Raw genomic sequence first — 6,202 nt, forward strand, 5'->3', positions numbered from 1 at the left:
GCCCTGGGGAGCCCCCCAGACAGATCGGAAACTCCAATCTCAGATCCTGTGAGCGCCCCGGATGCTCGAGCCAAAGACACGGATCCTATCTCTTTGCCATTTTGCTTTTTTTTTTTTTCCTGATGTGAGGTTGATTTTGCTATACATGCTTCGTTGTTGTTTTTTTTAATGAAAAAATAAAGTGTCAGGACAAAACAACCAAAGAATAATAGTGTACTATGTATCTTTATCTTCAAAAGTAGTTACTCGGAGACAAAGAAGATTCTGTCTTGATTTCACCGCAATTGTTTTAAACGTTGCATGGAAACGTTGTTTCTCTTGGTGAGGGGGCCACTCCTCCAATTTCACAGCCCTTGTGAGTCGCGCCTGCCTCTATTCACCCTACTCCCGCCGCCCCGCGACTCTGGCAGGCGCCCCAGTGTCCCCTCCTCCCCGCGTGCGCCCCCGCCCAGCAGGCCACGGCGACAGCCACGTGTCCGCGTCCACAGCCCGGCGTGCGCGCTCCTGGTGTGTCCTGGCCGGGCCCCCTGGGGGCAGCATGCGGTTGAAACTGACGACGAAGTGACACCGGGAAAGGATGCAGAAGTGCCTCAAAAGCAAACAGGGCCACGGGGACCCTCATACAGGGCGCAGGAAGGTGGGCACGCGGGATTTCCAACACGCGGGCCGGACAGTGGGGCTCTGAGAGTCTAGAAGCTTCGTTCAGGCCTAAGGCGTGGTCGCCTTGGCCTTCGGACCTGAGGGTCAGGATCCGTGACTCGGGGAGCGCATGGGAAACCAGACTTCCGGAAGCACCCTACGTCTCCGCACACCCAAGTCATTCGCTCATTCTCCTTTATTAAATAAATACTCGTGGGCCAGGAGCAAGGCCCACACTGCCCCAGGTCAAACACACCCCGCCTGAAGGCCTTCCCTGGGCCTGGCCGGAGGTCTGCTCATCCCCTGCTGCTCCTGGGAGCCTCCTTCTCCCGTCCCTTCCTTACCCGTTCTCTGTTGTTTCCACAGCGTCCTTATCTCTCCCTGAAGTTCTTATTTATTAGTTTAGGGCTTTTCTTCCCTCCCACCCCACAAAGCTAGGAATCCCGTCCGTCTTGTTCACTACCTTACCCCTCCGCACCTGACATCTCCACTGCTTGCTAAATATTTGTTGAACGGAAGAAACCGCAGCAAATCAGGAAAAGGGGGATTTACAGTGAGCTGAACGCACACGGTACATTTCCTTGTGAGAGCTCACACTGGGGAGCAAACAATCCTGTGCTGATGAGTGAGGGGTGAGTGGCCAAGGAGCCGCGGAGGAAGTAAGGTGGAGGCGAAGTTTGAAAAGGAGGCGGAGCCGGCTCGGGAAAACCTGGGGACGCAGTCCGGACAGCGAAAGCCTGTGCAAAGGCCTGAAGGGACCGAGGGGTTCTTCAGCTTTCATTTCTATCAGCGCCCACTTGCAGGTCACAAGGATGGCATTCCTCCTGAGAAGCTGGCACAAGTACAAAGCACATCCGAATTCTCTCTCCGCCCTCTTCTCCCCTCCTCCCTCCCCCGTCTCTTCCTCCCCCTCCCTCCTGTGAAAGATCTATCTCCCCATTTTCTATTTTCCATCTTCTATTGGGCTCTTTATGCATGTTCTGGATTTCTCATATAAAAGAACCCAGGCAACACTTAAGCTTGTGTGTCTGACTTGGTTCACATTCTGGCCTCGGGCGGAACGGTTTTCCTACACCTGACCCGGGTTTCTCCTTCTTCGTGGCAGAGTAGTATTCCACTGTGCGTAAACGCCACGTTTCCTTTATCCATTCATCCGATGATGGACACACGGGCTGGTTCCAAGACTTGGCTATTATGACTCGTTCTGCTATAAACATGAATCTCTGTGCGCAGATCACTACATCATGAGGTCTTCACAGCCGGGCTCCGCAGCTGTGGAGGAGGAGGAGGAACAAGGAGCCTTAGAAGGGCAGAGTCTCGAACGCGCCATCATGAGAATTCTTTCCTGGTTTCTTGCTTTCTTTTAATATAAAAGGAGCAAGCTAGGCATGGTGGTGCACGCCTGTCATCCCAGCACTCGGGAGGCTGAGGCAGGAGGATCGCTGTGAGTTTGAGATCAGCCTGGGCTACACAGTGAGTTCCAGGTCAGTCGCAACTACATAATGAGACCCTGTGTCACTAAAATCGAAAATAAATAAATAAATAAATAAATGCCCAGGAAAACTAGGAGTTTCGGCATGGAGAAAATCGCTAGGCCCTCCCTCACGTAAGGGCTAAAATAAAAGTCCATCTGGCGCTTTCTTTGGTAAGAAAGGCGTTGCTGGGATGGCTTGAGTACAAACCCCAAAAGCCTGTCACTGAAAGCATAGTGCTGTGGCAATATTGGTATTTGGTCGATACATTGGGAGAGCAGAATAAGAGGTGACAGGAAACCGGGAGGTAGATTTTGTGGGACGGGAAGAGGGTTTGGAGATTGAGGGAGAGGGCGGGACCGGCAGGGGGAGGAGGAGATGTGAGTACGCAGCCATTTCCCCGGGAGAATGTACTTATTAAGTATTCCAAGCCTGTACCGATAAATAAAATGGGCGTGCAATAAATTCTGGAGTTAAAAAAACAACAATAACACTTTCATTTGGTCCATGTAAAAGACAACATCCCCAGACTTAGGAAATAAATACAAAAGTACGTGTATTTTTCGGTTTTCCTCCGGTTGCACTGAATCGGCTTTCGGCTTTGACCTTGAAGCCCTCCAGTCCCCGACCGTGCCGTGCGTACCTTGCTGTTCTCTGTCCCTTTCTTTTCCAGCCACTCGCGTCTGACTTGCACCAGAAGGGTCAGCACAGGTAACGCGCAATGTTCTCTTCCCCCGTGGAAGTTGCCGATGTATAAAGGCAGGGTGTGGAACTGGTACCAAAAAAACGAGCATGTTACGGGCCGGGGATTCACTTCGGTGGTGCTGCCGCCTGCCTCGCATATTCATTATTTTTAAAAATGAGCGCATAATTACTGACGCAGCGTGTCGCCTGCTTTCTCCCCGACATGTTCCAGCTCTTCCGCAGAACTCTCCCGTGTGTTTATTTATTCTTTTCTTTAGACAGGGTTTCACTAAGTTGTGACCCATCTACAGCTGGCTTCTTTTATTCTTAAAAGTCTCTATTTCTGACTTTATCAAAATCTTTGGGTGTTTGCTTTTCTTTGTGTTTTTGTCGTCTTCGTTGTTGATGATGATTTTTTTTTTTTTTTGTATTGTAAAGTACAGATCGTAAAGAAATTTTCTCTCTCTCTTTTTTTTCAGTACCAGTACGTCCATCATACAGGCTAAGCACCTGCTCTAACACTGACCTTCACCTCCCCTCCGAATTTACCATTTTGAAGTGAACACAAGTCAGCCACGCCTGGTGTCAAACAGGGCTGTAAGCACTCGGGAGGCTGAGGCAGGAGAATTTCTGCGAGTTCAAGTTCGAGCCCAGCCTGGGCTACATCTTGAGTTCAAGGACAACCTGAACTACATAGCAAGATCTTGTCTCTAAAAAACCCAAAGCGTAAAGAATCAAGTGAGCAACTCACTGACCTTCAATACAACTGTTACCAACTACCCGTCTCCAACACTGTGCAGTTCCTGGACTGAAATCTGTGCCCGTGAAACCCCTGGCACCCACAAATCTACTTGCTGTCGGTACAGATTTTCCACTTCTGAGCATTCCCAGTAAGTGAAATAATGGAGTAAGTGATCGTCTTGTGGCCACCACTTTGACTCTGAATAGTGTGTTTCTGAGGTTTATTGCTGTCACAGGATGAACCAGGGCTCCTTGTTTTTTATGGGAGCATGAAACCCTATCACCTTTGGACTGTGCTGTCCACATTCCTGTGTTAAACCTACACTTGCGTCTACATCTTTTCAAGCTCTAACGTGCAACCCACAGGAATGGTCTGGATCAGTCTTCTTGCTCTGTTTTTCCCGGTGCTGGGGCCAGAACCCAGAGCCTGGGGTTCGCCAGGCAGGTGCTCAGCTCTGTGCTTGGTCCCCTGCCCCAAGACTCCATCCTAAGGCATTTCAGAGACCTTAAATATCAACTCGATTCAATGAGTGATCCTCGCAAGAGATGAAACTTTCTACATGAACCGCTTCGACCTGAATCAGGTAAAAACACAAAGGAAGAGCCAGCTCACCCACAGGCACCTCCCTGGGGTATCTGTGTCTCCTTCCCTTGCTCCTCTTCTGGTGCACGGAAAGAGAGAGCTCCCCAAGAAAGACGAAGCCGGAACCCGCGTGATAGAAATAAACAGTTTCTTTTCTTCATTGCAAACGTACAAGGCCCTTTCCCAAAGCTGAGAGAGACAGTTACCCCACTGCAGACGGAAACTCCCTTGTACTCCTTTCTCTTACTCTCTCTCCCCGCTTCGGCCCTCTCCCTCCTTTCCCATAACCCCTGGGTGAGCTACTCCATGTTTAAGGCATCCACTGTTGCTGTGTGTACCCAGCGGATTTTTTTCTCTCCATTCAGAATCACATAGACAACGTCCCAGTGGTTTGCCTCGCACACAACAGATCAAAACATTAACTAAATGGACCAAACCGTTAAAGAAGACTATTATGCAAAATCTTTTTTTGGGGGGGTGGGGGGTACCTGGGATCAAACTCAAGAACTTGTGCTTTCAAGGCAGGCAGCAGAAGCGCTGAGCTAAATCCCTAACCACTAAATCTTATAACTAAAGGAAATGTGCTGTTCCAACATAAAGAAATACCCAGAACCCATTTGGTATCATACCATGACTTAAATATACGTGCCAAGAGATGAGAACCTCAAAAAAAAACCAAACCCCACACTATTTAACATTTAAATAAATAACTGCAATAAGCTGGGCATGGTGGCGCATGCCGCCTGTCATCCCAGCACTCGGGAGGCTGAGGCAGGAGGATCGCTGTGAGTTCAAGACCAGCCTGGGCTACATAATGAGTTCCAGATCAGTCTCAACTACATTATGGAATCCTGTCTCAAAAAACAAAAACAAACTGCAATAGAATTGGACCATTTGTGTCTCAAGAGGCTAGGAGACCCAGGAACATACTTATATACATGTTAGAATCATGGAAACTCTCCAAATAGCTGCATAAGAAATTAATGGGCCTTTTAGTTTGCCTGTTTGAATTATTTTAACTATGTGTATTAATTGTTTTTTTTTTTCTGATATGGGGGATTGAACTCGGGTCCTTGCACTTGCAAGGCAGGCCACCGAACCACTGAGCTAAATCCCTGGCCCCTTAATTGCTTTTAATAAGCAAATGACAGCTACTTATTAGTCACTTCACCTTGGCTACAAAGATACATAAAATAAAGCACAACGGAAAATTGTAACAGCAACAGCTCCGATCCACGTTTTAAAAGAACCACGGTGCTTAATAGAGGGACACAAAATAGGGCTCGAAAATAAATTTTAAAGACATTTCTAGGTAGGAGAACAGAATATTATAAAGGAGACATCATTCTCCTCCTGTCCCAGATAAAATGATTCCAATTACAATTACAACCTAGAATGTAGAAAAACCATTCTGAAATTCACACGGCCCAGCCAGGGTCTGGGTTGTTTTAGGATCTTCTTTTTTGTTGTTGTTATTGTTTTGATTTTTGTTTCTTCGTTTTTTTTCTTTCTTTTTCAGTATGTGTTTGAGATACACAACAGTTATAACCCTGGGGAGCGAAGCAGATACAAACACTGTGTCTTACTCATTTTTGCCTTGCTTTCCCCTCCCCACCCTCCGTCTCCCCCATCCGGGATAGGAGAATTAAAGGACCATAATTCCGGGGTTGCCTTGAGTAGCGACCCTGTTGAGGAAGCGTTAGCAGCCCCTCTGGTCTCCTCAGAAGCCAGAAGCTCGGCATCGCCTGGGGAGGGCGTAATCACCCTCTGCTAAGGAGCTTTGCTCTCAGAAATAATTTAATCAGCGTGAGGAAGGAAGGGCTGGTGTGCCGCTCACTGGGTATCAGAGGACTTGCTTCACATGAGCGACACCAGTTCTGTTCCTGGAACGGAAGAGCTGCCTCTTCTTGTAAAGATGCCTCTCAGGGTCATTGCAAAGGAAAAAAAAAAATTCTCCTAACTCCATTATTTAAAAAAAAAAGCCGGGTGCGGTGGTTCACACCTGTAATCCCAGCACTCGGGAGGCTGAGGCAGGAGGATCAAAAGTTTGAACAGTCTAGTGAGATTCTGCTTTGAAATCCCC

General features: G+C 48.1%; 1 long non-coding RNA gene across 1 annotated transcript in view; it reads right to left on the reverse strand.

Moving 5' to 3' along the window:
- Positions 1 to 5,617: 5,617 nt before the first annotated feature.
- The window catches only part of LOC117284498, an 18,557-nt gene continuing 17,972 nt past the window's right edge, over positions 5,618 to 6,202 (reverse strand). Inside the window, exon 2 of the long non-coding RNA XR_004515596.1 lies at positions 5,618 to 5,669. This is a non-coding gene — a long non-coding RNA (uncharacterized LOC117284498). The remainder of the gene's footprint in view (positions 5,670 to 6,202) is intronic.

This window comes from Fukomys damarensis, unplaced genomic scaffold, assembly GCF_012274545.1.
Source record: "Fukomys damarensis isolate Sample0158 unplaced genomic scaffold, DMR_v1.0_HiC HiC_scaffold_37, whole genome shotgun sequence".
Taxonomy (NCBI): Eukaryota; Metazoa; Chordata; class Mammalia; order Rodentia; family Bathyergidae; genus Fukomys; species Fukomys damarensis.